Genomic DNA, 20,316 nt, shown 5'->3' with positions numbered 1-20,316 from the left:
TATATGAGGTTCCTGACATATAATTGCTGGTTTGATTTCACAATAGATTATATAATTAAACATATTGAATAGGGGTGCTTATTTTACCATGTGCTCTCAGAATTATTACATTTTTAAGTAGAATTTATCATTCTCATTATTTAAGTCTAGGAATATTTAAAATATTTTCATTTAGAAAAAATCTTTTTATGGTATGATTAAAATGCATCTTTGGTATTTTGACATAAGCATGATCATAGCAACATTATTCAAATTGGCCAAATTTCACTGTCATCAATGCTGGGTGTTTCTGGTCACTTTGGTGAAGCTGGCACCAATCTTCTAAAAGCATTGTGTGCATATTTGGTTTAATTGAGATTATTGTGTTGAACATATGCTCTAGCTCATTAAATTTTCTTTGTTCTTAAGAATCAAACTAAATGTTACTTTTGTCTCACCTCTTTTACAACTTTTGAAATGTTATGTGATAGAAAAAAATTAGATTCCTATCTCAGACTATAAATCAACATTGATTCTATATAAAATAGAAAGTTAAAGTTAAGAAAAGAAAAACTAAAGAAATACAAAAATTAACAATAATTTTTCTAAGTGTTCATACTACTTCAATACATTCCAGAATATCATCACAGTATACATTTCAAGTCATTTATAAAGTAGGAACTTATAATCTCCCTCAATAGAGGGAAATACTTATAATATATATGATTGGCAAATAGTTAATTTCTCTATTATACAAATCCACTTAAAAGATTAATTAGCAATAACACAAGAGGAAAAAAGACAAGGAATGTGGGAATAATTTCACAAAATATCTAAATTAAATGGCTTAAATATGGAACCATGCATAATTCACTAGTAATTCAATGAATGCAGATTTAAAAAATGAAGTAATATTTTTGAATATAGTCAAAAAGAAATGGAAATAGATGCCCACACCAAAATCTGTAATCATGTATTCATTATTTTGCTATTATTTATAATGTCCAAAAAGTACAAGCAATCTAATGTTTATATCAACTAATGAATGAATAAATAAAACATAATGCATCCATACAAAGAATATTATTTGTCAATAAAAACAAATGAATTAATTATACATACTACAACATGAATGATTCCTGAAATTACTATGTTAAGAAAGAAACTAGTCACAAAAAACCCACATATTGTATGATCCTATTTATATTCAGTATCCCTTATACGAAAATCTGTAGAGACAGAAATAGATTTATTTTTATAAAAAACCAACTTTTATTGTAGTTAATGGGTTCATGTACGGGTTTTTTATATATAGCCTATATATAACCTATAGGTGACAATATGTGGTAAACATATGTTATGGGAGTTTGTTGGACAGATTATTTCATCACCTAGTTATTAAGCCTAGTACCCAATAGTTATTTTTTCTGCTCCTCTCCCTCCTCCTACTATCCACCCTAAAGTAGGCACCAGTCTCCATTGTTCCCCGTTTTGTGTCCATGTGTTCTCATAATTTAGCTCACCCTTATAAGTGAGAACATGCAGTATTTGGTTTCCTGATCCTGCATTAGTTTGCTAGGGATAATGGCCTCCAGTTCGATCCATGTTCCTGCAAAAGACATAATCTCATTCTTTTTTATGGCTGCGTAGTATTCTATGATGTATATGTACTACATTTCGTTTATCCAATCTGTCATTGATGTGCATTTAGGTTGATTCCATGACTTTTTTATTGTGAATAGTGTTGCTGTGAACATATATGCATACATGTGTCTTTATAACATAATGATCTGTATTTCTTTGGGTAATATACCCAGTATTGGGCTTACTGGGTGGAACTGTAGTTCTGTTTTTAGCCCTCTGAGGAATCCACCCACTGCTTTCCACAATGGTTGGCTAATTTATTTTCCCACAAATGTTGTGCAAGTGTTCCTTTTTCTATGCAACCCTGCCAACATCTGTTATTTTTTGACTTTTTAATAATAGTCATTCTGACTAGTGTGAGATAGTATTATTTCATTGTGGCTTTGATTTACCTTTCTCTAATGATCAGTGATGTTGAGCTTTTTTTCATATGCTTGTTGGCTACATGCATGTCTTCTTTTGAAAAGTGTCTGTTCATGCCCTTTGGCCACTTTTTAATGGGGTTGTTTGTTTCTTTCTTGTAAATTTGCTTAAGTTGTTTATAAAGGCTGAATATTAGTCCTTTGTCAGTCGCATAGTTTGCAAAAATTTTCTCCCATTCTGTAGGTTGTCTGTTTGCTCTGTTGATAGTTTCTTTTGCTGTGCAGAAGTTCTTTAGTTTAATTAGATCTCATTTGTCCATTTTTGCATTTGCAGAAATTACTTTTGGCATCTTCATGATGAAATCTTTGCCAGTTCCTATGTTCAGAATGGTATTGCCTGAGTTGTCATCCATGGTTTTCATAGTCTGGGTTTTACATTTAAGTTTTTGATTCATCCTGGGTTGGTTTTTGTGTATGGTGTAAGGAAGGAGTCCAGCTTCAATCTTTTGCATATAACTAACCAGTTATCCCAGCACCATTTACTGAATAGGGAGAGTCATTTTTCCCATTGTTTTTTTTTTGTTTTGTTTTGTTTTGTTTTTTTGCCAGCCTTATTGAAGAGCAGATGGTTGTAGATGTGCAACATTATAGATGGAGCTATTTTGTTTTATTGGTCTGTGTGTTTGTTTTTGTATAAGTACCATGCTGTTTGGTTACTGTAGCCCTGTAGTATGGTTTGAATTTGGGTAGTATGATGGCTCCTGCTTTGTTCATTTTGCTTAAAATTGCCTTGGCTATTTGAGCTTTATTTTGATTCCATGTGAGTTTTAAAATAGTTTATTCTATTTCTTTGTAGAATGTCATTGGTAGTTTGGTAGGAATAGCATTGAATACATAAATTGTTTGGGGCAGTACAGACATTTTAATAATATTGATTGTTCCTGTCCATGTGAATGGAATGATTTTCATTTATTTGTGTCATCTCTGATTTCTTTGAGAAATGTTTTGTAATTCTCATTACAGAGATGTTTCACCTCCCTGGTTACCTGTATTCCTAGGTATTTTATTCTTTTTGTGGCAATTATAAATGTGATTGCCTTCGTGATTTGTCTCTCAGCTTGGCTCTTGTTGATTTACAGGAATGCTAGTGACTTTTGTAAAGTGATTTTCTATCTGGAAACTTTGCTGAAGTTGCTTATAAGCTGAAAGGGCTTTTGGGCCAAGACTATAGGGTTTTCTAGATACAGAATAATTTCATCTGCAGGTAGGGATGTTTTGACTGTCTTTCTTACTATATGGATACCTTTTATTTCTTTCTCTTGATGATTGCTCTGGCCAGAACTCCCATTACTATGTTGAATAGGAGTGCTGAGAAAGGGCATCCTTGTCTTGTGCTGGTTTTCAAGGGGAATGTTTCTAGTTCTTGCCCACTTAGCATAATGTTGGCCGTGAGTTTGTCATAGATGGCTCTTACTATTTTAAGATATCTGCCTCCAATAACTAGTTTGTTGTGATTTTTTTTTTTAACATAAAGGGATGTTGAATTTTACTAAAAGCCTTTTCTGCATCTATTGAGGTAATCATGTGCTTTCTGTCTTTAGTTCTGTTTATGTGCTGAATCATGTTTATTGTTTTGTGTATGTTGAACCAACCTTGCATCCGAAGGATAAAGCCTGCTTGGTGATGGTGGATTAGCTCTTTGATGTGCTGCTGGATTTGGTTTGCTAGTATTTTGTTGAGAATTTTTGCATTAATGTACATCAAGGATATTGGCCCAAATTTTTCTTTTGGTGTTGTGTTTCTGCCATATTTTGGCATCAGGATGATGCTGGCATCATAGAATGAGTTGGGGTGGAGTCTCTTCTCCTCGTTTTTTAGAATAGTTCAAGCTAGAAAGCCACTAGCTTTTCTTTGTACATCTGTTAGAATTGGGTCTGAATCTGTCTGGTCTTGGGCTTTTTATGATTGGTAGGGTATTTATTACTGATTAAAATTTTTAACTCATTGTTGGTCTGTTCAGAGATTCAATTTCTTCCTAGTCAAGTCTTTGTAGGGTGTATGTGTCCAGAAATTTATCCATTTCTACTAGATTTTCTAGTTTCTTTGTATAGAGATATTCATAGTAGTCTTTGATACAACACAATGATAGGATCAAATCCACACATATCAACACTAACCTTGAATGTAAATGGGATAAATTCCCCACTTAAAAGGCATCAAGTTTCCAAACAATTTTACAAGAAAAAAACAAACTACCTCCATCAGAAAGTGGGCAAAGGATATGAATAGACACTTCTCAAAAGAAGACATCTATGCAGCCAGCAGACACATGAAAAAATGCTTATCATCACTGGTCATTAGAGAAATGCAAATCAAAACCACAATGAGATACCATCTCATACCGGTTAGAATGGCAATCATTAAAAAGTCAGGAAACAACAGATGCTGGAGAGGATGTGGAGAAATAGGAACACTTTCACACTGTTGGTGGGAGTGTAAATTAGTTCAACCATTGTGGAAGACAGTGTGGTGATTCCTCAAGGATCTAGAGCTAGAATTACCATTTGACCCGAGAATCCCATTACTGGGTATATACCCAAAGGATTATAAATCATGCTGCTATAAAGACACATGCACACGTATGTTTATTGCAGCACTATTCACAATAGCAAAGACTTGGAATCAACCCAAATGTCCATCAGTGACAGACTGGATTACGAAAACGTGGCACATATACACCATGGAATACTATGTAGCCATAAAAAAGGATGAGTTCGTGTCCTTTGTAGGGACATGGATGCAGCTGGAAACCATCATTCTCAGCAAACTATCACAAAAACAGAAAACCAAACACTGCATGTTCTCACTCATAGGTGGGAATTGAACAGTGAGATCACTTGGACATGGGAAGGGGAACATCATACACTGCAGCCTATTATGGGGAGGGGGGAGGGGGGGAGTGATTGCATTGGGAGTTATACCTGATGTAAATGAGGAGTTGATGGGTGCTGACGAGTTGATGGGTGCAGCACACCAACATGGCACATGTATACATATGTAACAAACCTGCACATTGTGCACATGTACCCTAGAACTTAAAGTATAATAAAAAATAAAAAATAAAAAAATAAATAAAATTCTTGTAGTGTGTTTTTCAGCTTTATCATGTGGGTTACATTCTTTTCTATACTGGCTATTTTGTTTGTCAGCTCCTGTATCGTTTTATTGTAATGCTTAGCTTCCTTAAATTGGGTTTTATTGTTATCCCGAATCTTGGTGGTCTTTATTCCTATCCATATTCTGAATTATATTTCTGTCATTTCAGCCATATCAGCCTGGTTAAGAACCCTTGCTGGGTAACTAGTGCAATCATCTTGAAGAAAAACAATGCTCTGGCTTTTCGGTTACAGTTCTTGCAGAGGCACTTTCACGTCTTTGTGGGCTGATATTCCTTCAGTCTTTGAGGTTGCTGTCCTTTGAATAGGTTTTTTGCTCTTATCCTATTTGATGAACTTGGGAAGTCTGATTGTAGTATATGTTGGGTTCAGTTGACTGGCTTCATCTCTGGAAGATTTTAGTGGGCCAAGGCTTAGCTCACAACTCCTGGGTTGCATGCTGTAACTCTAGGGAACTGGTATTGAACCCCAACTTTGTTATCTGGCTTCTCAAGGTTAGGAACCTGCTATGCTGGAGGGACCAACGTGCTCCTAAACCACTGGTCGCAACATTACAATGGGTGGTGTCAGCTAAGGCACTTCATAAAGCAGTGGTACCAAGATTCATCCTCATTTATATTTGCCAGCAGCAATGGCAGTGGCAGCACGACAGGGTGCACAGTCATTGGCTGCAGCATGGTGCTAGCAGGTGCCATGGTACCGGCCTCCATGCGGACATTTGCAGCAGTGGTGGTGGCAGCACAGCTGGAGGAGCGCAGGAAGGCCCCTTGTGGTGACTGTGCATGCCCTCCTGCCAGTGGTGAGGATTAACATGGGGGCATGCTGGTAGGCACAACATTAGACATGTGTGTGCTGTCTATGCATATTCATATAGGCAGTGGCGGCCACTCGGGGTGAGGGTTGGTTTGCTATTCTCCATGAATAATTTCACTCTGGAGGCAGTGTTGATACAGGGGCAGGGCACTGGCGGGGGTGGGGTGGGGTGGGGGTGGCCTCACAGGCTCTATGCCAGCTAGTGCTCCCAAGACAATGGACAGAAATAAATTTCTTATTAGCAACTTTTTAGGACTGGGGTGGGTTGTGGATGTTAAGAGGAAATTGGATGTAGAGAGACGAATCTTAAAGGGTATGGGGTTTCTATTGGGTTAATCAAAATCTTTTGAAATTGATTGTGGTAAGGGTTGCACAAACTATGTAAATATACAAGAAAAATTAAAGTGAATAATGTATATGGGCAAAATTTACTTTATATTAATTATAACTAAATAAAGGCCTTATGAAAGATAAACAATATAAAATTTAAAAAAAAACTATCTAAAGGCAGGAAGGAAAAAAAAGCCACTAGACTAAGTCTACCATGTGGAATGAAACTTAACATTTACATTTTGATAGCATCTCATTTCTAGTATTTTAAAACATGGAAATATTTAGGTATTTATTAATTCACCCGGTCAACCAACAAATAAACTTTGAAGGCCAACATGGGCCCATGTGTTAGTTGGAGAGCCAAACATTAGCTTAAGTAAAAAAATCAAAATTATAAATATGGTAGGAGCTATAATAAAGCACGATGCTATTAGAGCATGATCACTTGTTACAGATGCTGCGGATAGATCAAAATAGGTAAAAAAATCTCTGCCATTGTGAGATTACCATCTAGTAGGGAAACAGAATGTAAAAAATAAATTAATGCCATATGTAGTAGGTATGATGCTTATAGTTTTATTTCGAAAAACAAAGGGGGAGTAAAGGATACGGTTCTTCATTTAAAATGGGATGCTTAGAGAAAGCTTTACTGAGGAACAAGGATCTACAGAACATGAAGCAGCTAGCCATGATGTCTATGCTTCAGCATTCAAGCAGAAGAAAGGGTTTGCAAAACCCCTGAGAAGGCAGCATGCCGGACCAATTAGGAAAACCTCTCAGAAGCCAGTGTAGCTGAAGGAGGGAGCTTACAGCAAGATTATAATACAAGTTTGAGGTCAGACAGCTAACAGTTTAAGGGGGGCAGATATTGTGGAGTCTCTAGACTACCGTAGTAATTTAATTTTGCTCTGAATGAGAAGGGAAGCCATTGGATCATTGGACAGTTTTCAGCAGAGAGCCATGACTTATTTCAGGATCATTCTGGCTGCTGTATTGACAATATTCTGAGCCTGGGAATGCAGGAAAAAAAAAATAGAAAAACAAAAACCAAAAAACAGGCAGGCCTGTTAGGAGATGATTGGAGTAATCCAGGATGCAGACGATGGTGACTTTTACTCGAGTGATAGCACTTGGCAGTTCAGGTAGACTAAGTAATACGGTTTGAAGATGGAGCCAACAGCATTTGCTATATTGTGATACCAAGGAGGCAAGAATGAATTTAAGTTTTTGGCTTAAGCATCTAGAAGGATGAGGTTGGCATTTGCAGATACAGACATGTCTGTGGTTATATTTCATTGGAAAAGCAAGAGTTTGGGTTTGGACATGTTGATTTTGAATTGGTTATTATACATCTAAGTGGTGAGGTGTAACTGAAGGCAATAAAATATATAATTCTGGAGTACAGCAGAAGGTCCAAGCTGAGTACATAAATCTGGGAGTTCTCAGTGTAGATATGATATTTAAATCCATGTAATTCAACGGTTTCATCAACAGTGGTAAGAGAAAGTTTTGAAGACTGAACCTCATGGTTAATAAATCAGCAAACTAAGGAGGAATGGCTAAGGAGAATGAGGAGTAGTTATAGAATATTCACAAGTGCATTTGATCTAGTCAAGGTATATGTGAACATTTCATTCCATTATTTCTTGCTATGCTTAGAGTAGTGAAAAATAAGAAAAAATCGCAACGTCCAACAGCAATAAATCCTCATAGATTCATTTAATAGAATATAACACAATGATTTAAAGTGTAGAAAATGACATGTTTTATTGACAGGGTAAATGTTTATTGCATATTACTGAAAAGGCAAAAAGCAGAAGAATGCAGGGCAATTAGACTATAGCCCATGTAGAGTGGTGAAGTTCTGAGGAAATTATGCAAAATCTCAAATGCTAGACTGAGTTTAGGAAAGATCTCATTTAATACAACAGTTATTCAAGGTTGTTATTATTCTTCCTGTTTTCACAATGAGCCATCTGAGGCCCAGACATCTTTTAAGGTCACCTCACTAAATTTCCAGCACAGTTGAATGGCTGAAGGATATATGCTTCCCTGTAACAAGTTCAGAGTGTTAAAAGTAAGAATGTGACCTCAGCTTGGTCTTACGGTTGATATGAACTTATTTCAATCCCTATAGGACAGTTTTTGCAAATATCACCACACAGAGATTGTTTGATCACAGGCCTCTATTGAAGTGAAGATGAACATCATTAGGATAAGTTCAATCATGATAGCAGGTGGACTTGACTCTGAATATCAGTTCTCAAACTGTAGAGATCTTGTAGAAGAGTAGGTTGGAATATGTTTCATCCTTAGGGGCTCTAGCTCATGTCAGTATTCAGAAATAAACAGCTGATGAGTGTGGAGTCCTGAACAGAACCATCATTTTCTCCTGGACAGCTCAGGGAGCTCTGAGATAACTGACTCTTGTCCTGTTGTCTTCCATCAGACCTAGAAGAAAACAAAAGCTCCCTATCAGAATTCAAGCTCCACAAGGGTAGGAAAGTTCGCTATTTTGTTTATAGCTGAACCCCCTTTTCTAAAACAGTACCTACTGATGTAATACAGTAAGCTCCTAATAAATATCTGGAAACACGACAGTATCCTTGGGATCCTAAAAAAAAAAAAAAAAAAAAAAAAAAAAAAGAAAAAGACAAAAGGCCAGGCAGCACTTGTCCTTCTAGGCCAGTGTTTTTTGCCTCTGGCTGCAGATTAAAAACACCTGAAAATCATTTAAAATTAAAATCTTTTAAAATCAGAGCTGCCTGAGGCGCACTCACCAAAGATTCCAATTTAGTTTAAATGGTATAGGTTACAGGTATCAGTGTTTTTAAAATCTCCCCAGGAGTTTGCAATGTGTACCTAGAATGAAGAACAGTTAGTTTCAGCAGTCACCACTCAGGCTGTACAAAGGACTGAGATGCTGATTTTAACTCTCAGCACTTGGACTTTCTGATGGTTTCTGGGATTAGAAGCTGTTGTCTCCTTGGCTGAGCTCTGGTTTCAGACCTATGTCTGATCCTGAGCATCTGTTGGGGCTTTTGGTCTCAGAAGCCCAGCTGAGACTTACCCTGGAGCCAGAAGAAAAGGAATCATTCTACTCTGGGGACTTAGGTAAGCAGATTTGAGGGGCTTTGAGGGTACAGTGGCCTGAACTTGCAACCAGTGAGGACCAGCAGGACAATAACGGCCATCCTCCTTTGGGGGAAGAGGAGGTATTCAGAGTCCAAAAACCCAGCAGGGCCTCACATCTTTTTTTTTTTTTTTTTTTTTTTTTTTTTTAATGTATTGACGGTCTCTTTGCTAGGGAAAAGGAAAAATATTCATTATTTTCATACCACATAAATTATTATGAGTACAGGACTGGGTAACGCAACATCTAATCACAAATCTCTTCTCATACAAAAATGCTCCAGAATGTTACACACATAATTTAAACTACAATTTAAAGGGATGTAGCGGGTTACATTTCTACTTTTCCATACCAAAGAAGATATATTATCTGATGAATGTAGAATAGGTTATGCAGCAAAACCTTCCAAAAGTCACTTCTGACACGGCAGTCCGATTCTCACACTTACTTCCCCAGAAGAATATCATAGGTTTAACCTACAGATAAACACATAGCACTTTATCTTACTGTTTTTACACTCCAGAATTGGATAGAAAACCTCTCTGGCATTTTTTTTTTCTTATAGATTATTCCTTTAAAGTGCCCTCACTGGAAGTGTTTCATGACAAGTAGTTTGTTGTGAAGTGACATATTTTCCCTTTGAAGTAAGGATATAATAGGAAAAATAACATGTATAAGACTTTGTGGGGATTTTACTCATTGTAACAATAGATGAGTGTATTGAGAAGTAGAAAAATGGTTAAAGAATTATCCTTTTGAAACAAAAAGAGAATCAGGCCTCTATATGGAGGTGAGACAGACATGGTTTTCTGCCCCATTGTGCATCTTAAAATACAGTTTTTGCAAATTGGACCTTCAGTCACTTCTTTACATCTGCAACATGAAATCCATAAGCTTGGTAATTCTGAACACAATTTAAGGCAATTGTAGCCGAAATGAGCTAATTAAATTTGTACAATAACATTGCCCTGGAAAGGCATCAGGCTGAGGCTGGTTATTTAATCAAAAAATGGAACAAGAATATGCCATTTACTTGAATTTCACTTGTACCATGCAATACATTATAGTGAATGGGAACAACTGTTTTTAATGATATTAATTTGGTCAGAAAGGATCAAATATTATTTGAATAAATATAAAAGAGAACTGCTAATCAGTAGCATGCTGTGTCTGAATGAAAAAATTTAAATGAGAAGTTGAGTAATTTGTGTCAGAAAGCACTAGTGACTGTCACTCTAGGCTACTTATGTAATTGGCATATGTCCCAGGAAAACCACAAGCTATTATTTTTAGGAGACCATGGCATCGCAAAGCATTAGTAAGGGCAAATGTGGAGCTGATATATCCCAAAGGAAAAGATTAATGCCCCCCCTCCCCCAAGTAATAGCAGACTGATTAGGTTCATGTTATCACCTGGAGAGAGGTGCGCTATATTGATTTCAGTAGGGCTCTCAATAATGTTTCACAGGATTTTCTCATTAATAAAAATATAACAAAACTACTTGGAATTAAAACGAGGAATAGGTTATTGGGGTTTTGAAGTTAATTTTGGTGGATATGCAATATGTTAATAGTAACCATGAGAAGAGGCTTTATATAGCGATCAGCATCCTTATTGACCCTCACTATAAAGAACTTGAGGTGGTTGTGCTCAGCAGGCTTTAAGATAGCAGCAAGTTATTCAGAGATTTTGACACTCTAGAAGGCATAAATGCAATTTTAAATGATCATGATAAAGTTTTTAAAATGAGCCTACATAGAATAAAATTGGGTTAGGGTACGTACAAAGTGGCCTGCAAATGAAGTAAAAAAAGGATTTCAGGTTGGAACTGAATGCTCATCAAAAACATTTCTACTGTGAATCAACAGTCAATGTGACATTGAGAATAGCAGAAGGCAAACACAATGACTAAGAAGAAATGCCCTGCCTTATTCTGAAGAGTCTGAGCATATTAAATTGATTAGGGTCACTGACTTTTGCAAAGGAGATAAGAACCCTAGAGAAGGTCTAGAACAGAATAACATTAATTAAAAAAAATAGAAAATAGGTCTGATGAGACATGCTGAAAGATGTGTGATTTCAAAGATGAGATTGTTAAGGGAGGATGCAGTTAATATTTTTCAAATATATGATGAATATTTTATTATGGTGATTATTCAATTTCCATATTTGAATAATTTTACATTATTCATTTTTAAACTTAGGAGACACATATTTTTGCTTTTTAGCATAGTTTGGTAATCGATGTTTAATAATGATTACCAGCTACTGTATGTTTGGAACTAAAAACAGAGAAATAGAACTTCTCATGTAAAATCAATTTCCTATACTCCATGATCCCTTCCCTTTTGTCCTCAAACATATTTGCTGCTTATCTTTAAAAAAAAAAAAAAAAAAAAAAAAAAACAGAAAAACCGTTACATGGCCCTCATTATTAATCATTTCCTTTTCAAAATCCTTTAGTACTTAGTAGCTAAACATTAAATGAATGCATTGCTTTGTCTTATTTTTCTGCCTCCCACAGATAATTTAATGCTTGATTATATCAAGATATAGCACTATTGTTCATAAGAGCCTCTTGTTCATTAATTTATTCAGCAAGACTTTATTTGCCTCTTAGAATGTGCCAAATATTGTGCTGGCACTGACAATACAAACAAAAACAAGACAACACAGCCCCATATATAATCTTGGACAAGAGTGACACAGACTCTTCACAGTCTAGTAGTTTAAATACGCAATACTCAAATATCACAAAATTAAATATACAAGTGCAGTGTCTCAAAGTACTGTGAAGTTCTCTGAGACCATAAAACAGATTACCTAACCTAAGTCATTTTTTCTTTCTGTAGCATTTCTTAGGTTAACTAGATTGTGAGTTTTTAAAGGAAAATTTGCATAAGCTTGTTTTATAAACCATCATACTTCATCACAGTTACAAGTACATTGGTGTATAATAAATACTTATTGGTTTAATATTTTATGAAACTGATATGTTTGGTTATGACGCATCAAAATAAAAATTATGTGGTAGATAACCTTCAACCTGTGAACTCCATATTTGACATTATTGTTACTATTTTGTTATATATAGAGAAAAACGGAGTCTTGCTCAGTCGCCCAGGCTGGAGTGCAGTGGTGCAATCTCAGCTCACCGCCAACATCTGCTGCCCAGGTTCAAGCAATTCTCTTGCCTCAGCCTCCCAAGTAGGTGAAACTACAGGAACGTGCCACTATATCTGGCTAATTTTTTTGTATTTTTAGTAAAGGCAGGGTTTTTCCATGTTGGCCAGGCTGTTCTCGAACTTCTGACCTCAGATGCTACACCTGCCTCAGCCTCCCAAAGTGCTGGGATTACAGGCATGAGCCACTGTGCCTGGCCTTATTTTAACTATATATTAGTGCTTTGTAAATCTTTTTTGGAAGGCATCTGATTTGTACGTACTGTCGGAATGATATACAATAGCCAGTCTCTTAGTGAGCAAGCCTAGTGGGCCAGCTAACATATATATTCCTAACTAGTGTTGCTAGTGTTGCTGTTCTCATGCCATTATCCATATGATTAATCACTTTCAGTGAGTAATGACAAGAAAAAACACATCCTTTCCTTGTGTAAAGTAGATGGCTGCCATTCCTGTGGAAAGGCCAATACCCGCAAGTTTTTTTGCAAATTCCAGTAACAGGTTATACTTTCATGGTCCTTTGACTCTGATTCCTGCTTCTACTTAATACTTGTCTTCTATTCTGAATTGTTCAACCTTTATCTCCATTGAAATGGACTCAAACATTAGCTCTCGGATATACTCTTCCAAATTAACCACTAACACAGAACTGTTGTATGCAGAACATTTAATGACTGTTGGCATATAATGAAGAAAGGGTTACATTGTTTCAACAAACAGGAAACAATTTGCTATTTCAAATTAGATGTTGTGATTATTAAAGGACTTTTTGGACATTCAGCCATGGGGTATTCCTGACAGATCACATTACTTCTGAGCTCTCCAATTTATCGGTTCTTTTCTCACCCCTTGATTCTTTTTCTCACAAAGTTGGAGAAGTCTATTAGGCTACTATAAAAAAAAAAAAAAGAACCACAAACTTAGTAACTTATGAAAAACAGAAATTTATTCCTCACAGTTCTGGAGGCTGGGAAGTCCAACAGCAATGGAGATTCAGCATCTGGTGAGGGTTCACTTGCTGGTTCATAGATAATGTGTTTTTGCTGTTTTCTCATGTGGCGGAAGAGGCAAGGCAACACTCTAGGCCTCTTTGTAAGAGCACAAATCCCATTCATGAGGGGTTCACCCTCATAACCTAATTACCTCCCAAAGGCCTTACCTCCTAATTCAATCTTACTGTTGATTAAGTTTCAACATACGGATTTTAGGGGAGCACACACATTCAGGCCATAGCAGCTATGAAATTCAGCTTTCTGATAATCCAAAAACCAAACCGAGTTCTTGGCCTACCTTCATGTATAAAATTTGTCAACACTCTTAGCTGAACAACGAAAAAGTGTCTTTAGTTTAGAGTCATTACTTTAACAGAATCTATCCTCCTTATTAGGAAGCAGTAATTTTAAGTAGTTTTCTTTTTTTCTTCCTTCACATTTACAGTGGGGATAAGCGATGAAAGAAATTTCTGGGAGAAAGTCAAAATGCCAGTGCTAGAGAAGAAAGGCAAAAAGACTTTGAACAATGATGTTTCTTAACTTGTTTCCTATTTAATTTTTTGCTGCTGTACTGAATATTTGAGACTGGGTAGTTTATAAAGAAAATACATTTATTTCTTATAGTTCTGGAGGCTGTGAAGTCTGAGGTCAATGGCCCACATCTGGTGAAGTCCTGCTTGCTAGTGAGGACTCTCTGGAGAGTTCCAAATTGGCACATGGCATCATATGGTGAGGGGGTTTGAAAGAGGGGAGACAAAGTGCCTTTCTATATCACACTCATTCTTGTGATAACTTGCTCACCCTTGTGATAACTCATTAATCCATGAATAGATTAATCCATTCAGGAGGGAAGAGCAAAGTTCTCATGACCCAATTACTTTTTAAAGTGCTCATCTCTTAATACTGTTACAATGGAAACTGAGTTTCAAGATGAGTTTGGGATGGGGCAAACATTTAAGCCTTAGAAATCTTAAAAAGAAGGAATGATTTTTAAGGAATGAAATATCAAACTTGTTTTTGGCTCAGATTTGTCACATAATGTCTACAGTATATTCTATACAGAATAAAGAAAAAAGCAGTTGTGAAAATCTTTCATCAAATGTTCAGTTCAGTGTAGAAACCGACTTTAGTTTTGTATATACTAAATATTTTAGTCTGAAGGAATCAGTTATATTTTTCATCTATTTGCTACTGCGTTTTGTGGGGGATATTATGTCATACTGGAATTTATGTTTTGAGATTCAAAAATATCTCAGGATATATCCCTTAAGAATGCCAAGAGGTTATTGTAATATATCTTTTATCTTCAGGAAATTAGCTTGCAACTGGGATTTTATTCATTTACACTCATTTATTTACTATTTGCTATTTGCCAAGCATCATGATATAGTTAATGTATTTTACCAAAGTCAAAAAATATTTACTACTTGCTGACTACATGATACTTACAAATTATTTCTCTTCTGTGTCCCAGTTTCTTCACTTTAAAAGCTTATGCTTTTAAAACAGACAGTGCCATGTTCATTGTCATATATATATATATATATATATATATATATATATATATATATGCATACATTTAGAGTATTTCAAGCAGAGTTAATTACTGCCATTTATATAACTGTACAAACTGAAAGGGATTTTTGCATCGACACAAAAGAAAGAAAAGAAGAAACAACAGACCAAGTTTTACTAATTTTTTAAAAAATGTGTAAACTTTCATAATATATAAGCTCTTCAAATACTAAAGTCCTAGCAAATTTTACAAATGATATTTGAAAGCATCTAGAACTTCTAGTTATAAATTATAATAAGCTACAATAAACTATTTTAGTTATTGTAATTGCAATTTTTTCTTTTTAATATAAATGACACCATTAGATAGTAGACATTAATGAAGAAACATCAATGTAGGGAGAAGTATATGAATTTACGATACAAACAAAAATCTTATAAAAATCATGGTGATTCACTGCCTTTATGAACTTGTGATATAAACTTAGGCTTCATTTATTTCAGTTCCATTATCTGTGAAATGATAATGATACTTATAATGTTGCTGTGACGATTACATTAAGTTTCCTCATTGCTGATTAAATTTGAATAAGGTCAGTAGAATATCATATCAATGTTAATTTTCTGATTTTCTTTTTTAAATTTATGTATTTATTAATTATTATTACTACAACAGTTTTTGGGAAACAGGTGGTGTTTGGTTACAACCAAATGTTATCTTCTAGAACTTTTATATTTTCAGGTCTTAGATTTAAGTCTTTGATCGATCTTGAGTTGATTTTTGTATAAGGTGAAAGATGAGGATCCACTTTCATTCTTCTGCATGTGGCTTGCAAATTATCCCAGCACCATTTGTTGAATGTGTCCTTTCCTGACTTTATGTTTTTGTATACTTTGTCAAAGATCAGTGGGCTGTAAGTATTTAGTTTTATTTCATGGTTCTCTATTCTTTTCTATTGGTATACATACCTATTTTTATACCAGTACCATGTTGTTTTGGTAACTATAGCCTTATGGTATAATTTGAAGTCAGGTATGCGATGCCTCCAGATATGTTTGCTCCTTTTGCTTAATCTTCCTTTGGCTATGCAGGCTGTTTTTTAGTTCCATATGAATTTTAGGTTTGTTTTTTCTAGTTCTGATGAAGAATCATGATGGTATTTTGATGGGAATTGTATAGAATTTATAGATTGATTTTGGCAGTATGATCCTTTACATGATATTGATTCTATCCATCCATGAGCCTGGGATGTGTTTCCATTTGTTTTTGTCATCTATGATTTCTTTCAGCATTGTTTTGTAGTTTTCCTTGTAAAGATATTTCACCTCTTTGGTTAGGTATATTCCTAAGTTTTTTTTTTTTTGTTTTTTTTTTTTGCAGCTGTACTAAAAGGGGTTGAGTTCTTGATTTGACTCTCAGCTTGACTGCTGTTGGTGTATAGCAGTGCTACTGGTTTGTGTACATTGATTTTGTCTTCTGAAACTTTACTGAATTCATTTATCAGATCTAGGAAATTTTTGGATGAAGTCTTTAGGGTTTTCTAGGTATACAAACATATCATTGGTAAACTACAACAGTTTGACTCATTCTTTACTGATTTGGATGCCCTTTATTTCTTTCTCTTGTCGGATTGCTCTGCCTAGGACTACCAGTACTATGTTGAAGAGAAGTGGTGAAAGTGGGCATCCTTGTCTTTTTCCAGTTTTCAGGGGAAATGCTTTCAACATCTCCCCATTCAGTATAATGTTGGCTGTGGGTATGCCATAGATGGCTTTTATTACTTTAAGGGATGTCCCTTCTATGTTGATTTTGCTGAGGGTTTTAATCATAAGTTGATGCTGGATTTTGTCATGTTTTTTCTGCATCTATTGAAATGATCATATGATTTTTCTTTTTCTTCTGCTTATGTGGCATATCACATTTATTGACTTGTGTAAGTTCAACCAACCCTGCATTCCTGGTATGAAACCCACTTGATCATGATTTATCATCTTTTTGATATGATGTTTGATTCGGTTAGCTAGAATTTGGTTGAGATTTTTGCATCTATGTTCATCAGGGATATTGGTCTGTAGTTTTCTTTTTTTGTGATGTCCTTTCCTGGTTTTGGTATTAGGGTGATATTGGCTTAACAGAATGACTTAAGGAAGATTCCCACTTCCTCTATCTTTTGGAATAGTTTCAGTAGTATTAATATCAATTATTCTATGAACGCCTGATAGAATTAAGCTGTAAATCCCTCTGTTCCTGGACTTTTTTATTGGCAATTTTGTTTCTATAACTGTTTCAATTGCACAGGACCTATAAAATAATAGTAACACAATTAAAAATAACCAAGGAGAGATCAGAATATAGCATAGGCATTAAATTATATTAGGGAATTATTATTAATTTTATCAGGTGATTTCATGGTGTTTGGTTATATAGGAAGATGTCTTTAATTTTAGGTATGTGTGCTGAAATATATAGGGCCTCAGTGTCACAAATAAATATGCAATTTATTTTAAAATGAATGAAAATCCATAGTATATATGTATTCATATAACGCACACAAACACTTATAGTGCAGATATAGCAAACTGATAGTAGTTGTCTAGGTGATGGGCATATGAATGTTTACTAGTCTTATAACATTTCTGTTGGTTTGGAGATTTTAATTACAAAATGGTAAAAAGTTTATATACTTCCCTTCAATGTTCATTCTATCTTTATTCAATTACGCATATCTCACTGCCACAATATCTGGTTCCTACAGCTTGAGTGTAGTAACCAGAATATAAATGATTCCATTATTATACCCTCTGACCTACTGAATATCATCTACCACTTTGACTGATCCCTTGGTTATCTATTTATCAGGGCTTGATCAATTCAACCAAGTGAAATTTACACACGTTAGAGCAATTCCATCACAGATCATCTTGATAATTTTTATTATGTTCATATACCTGTACAGTATATGACCAGGTTATATGAATCTACTTTTTTCTGGATTCTGTCTCTCCATTACTAGATTTAATCATATTTATTACCTTGAGGAGTTTCATAATGGAATTCTTTAGAAGACAGGTAGAAAAATTTTGAAGTCATTTCAACTTACATAAAGGATCTCTAGTGAAGGAATCTCCCATGATAAATCTGTTTCATTCAGAAAGTTCATCAATTCATTAGCCTAAATCTCTCTTACTTCTTCTCATTTTACTATTGATATAACAGAATAAAATAAGTTTTTTCTTCATTACAATTCAGCCTGTGTGGGAGAACTGTTATTAAACCCACTCTTCTCTTCTTTGATTAAAATACCCCAACCTAGTAAGGCAGGCCAACATTCAAATTCAGGAAATATAGAGAATGCCACAAAGATACTCCTCGAGAAGAGCAACTCCAAGACACATAATTGTCAGATTCACCAAAGTTTCCCCAATGAAGGAAAAAATGTTAAGGACAGCCAGAGAGAAAGGTCGGGTTACACACAAAGGGAAGCCCATCAGGCTAACAGCAGATCTCTCAGCAGAAACTCTCCAAGCCAGAAGAGAGTGGGGGCCAATATTCAACATTCTTAAAGAAAAGAATTTTAAACCCAGAATTTCATATCCAGCCAAACTAAGTTTCATAAGTGAAGGAGAAATAAAATCCTTTACAGATAAGCAAATGCTTAGAGATTTTGTCACCACCAGGCCTGCCCTACAAGAGATCCTGAAGGAAGCACTAAACATGGAAAGGAACAACAGGTACCAGCCATTGCAAAAACATGTCAAAATGTAAAGTCCATTGATGCTAGGAAGAAACTGCATCAACTAGTGAGCAAAATAACCAGCTAATATCACAATGACAGGATCAAGTTCACACATAACAATATTAACCTTAAATGTAAATGGACTAAATGGTCCAATTAAAAGACACAGACTGGCAAATTGGATAAAGAGTCAAGACCCATCAGTTTTCTGTATTCAGGAGACCCATCTCACATGCAGAGACACACATAGGCTCAAAATAAAGGGATGGAGGAAGATCTACCACGCAAATGGAAAACAAAAAAAAAGCAGGGGATGCAATCCTAGTCTCTGATAAAACAGACTTTAAACCATCAAAGATCAAAAGAATCTCATTTATTTAATCTTAGAAAAAAGCTAATAATTTCCAGATGTTTAATACATTTTATTGTGACTCTTTCTAGCTTCAGTGTGCTTTTCTTGGTCTTTTTTTCTCAATAAATTTAATATTTTTTGTATGTGTCAAAATAATCCTGACGTCTAGTACTTTAGAAGAAAGCAACATCAGATAAAAATTTGGATCCAAACCCAGGTTCTCAACATCTCCAAAAATTAAATTCAATTACCTTTGCTAACCACCCACCAAATATTTTCTCCAAGTCTCCTATTTGTATAAATGTTCTCACCTTGAACGATGTTTAAATAGTATAGAAAAAATAGAATTGGAACAGAAAGCAGACATTTGAGCTGCATAATTGCCTTTTATACCTGCAATTTTTGGCATTGTGCAGAATGTCTTTGCCTCAGTTTTTACATCTGTGAAATACAGTGGTATTTTGAAGATAAATATTAAAATTACACAACAAAACATAATTTATGAAGATGGCTACCTAATATATGTATTAACCTACTTATGTACATTTTTAATGTCTTATGTGTTGGATTTGCTACTTTTTAAGCTTCAAATGGACATGTATGGAATTCTCTTTGACTTTTGCAGTCTGCTTGAAAAGAGTATTTAAAATGGATTATGCTAATGACATCTTTAAGGTATAAATGCAAAAGTGTTAATATCTAGTAGAGGATTAAAATTTGTTCATTTTTCTTTATACCCTTCAAAAAAGTCAGTTATCTTCTCCAACATAAGAAACTACATGGCAACTGCTCTATAATACATCTTGGCCTTCATGCATTTGAAAGACACCACAAACTTTTAGATACAGGAAATTTGTAGAGATAGCATGTATGTTTCAGGAACATTGTTAATTAGTTCATCTTTGCTACTGTGCCCAAACATATCTGCAAATCATCTCAGTCACTGCCAATCCAGTGTTACACAGATATCAGCTGCAATGATATAATTCATGATAATATAGCATGATAGACATAATGTAGACCTTATTATCAATTTCATTTCTCTAAGTGTCAAAATGTATGATAATTCCCATGAAATAATTCTTTGTAGCCTATTC

Source organism: Chlorocebus sabaeus, chromosome X, assembly GCF_047675955.1.
Source record: "Chlorocebus sabaeus isolate Y175 chromosome X, mChlSab1.0.hap1, whole genome shotgun sequence".
In the NCBI taxonomy this organism is placed as follows: Eukaryota; Metazoa; Chordata; class Mammalia; order Primates; family Cercopithecidae; genus Chlorocebus; species Chlorocebus sabaeus.
Note: the sequence above shows the minus strand (reverse complement) of the source record.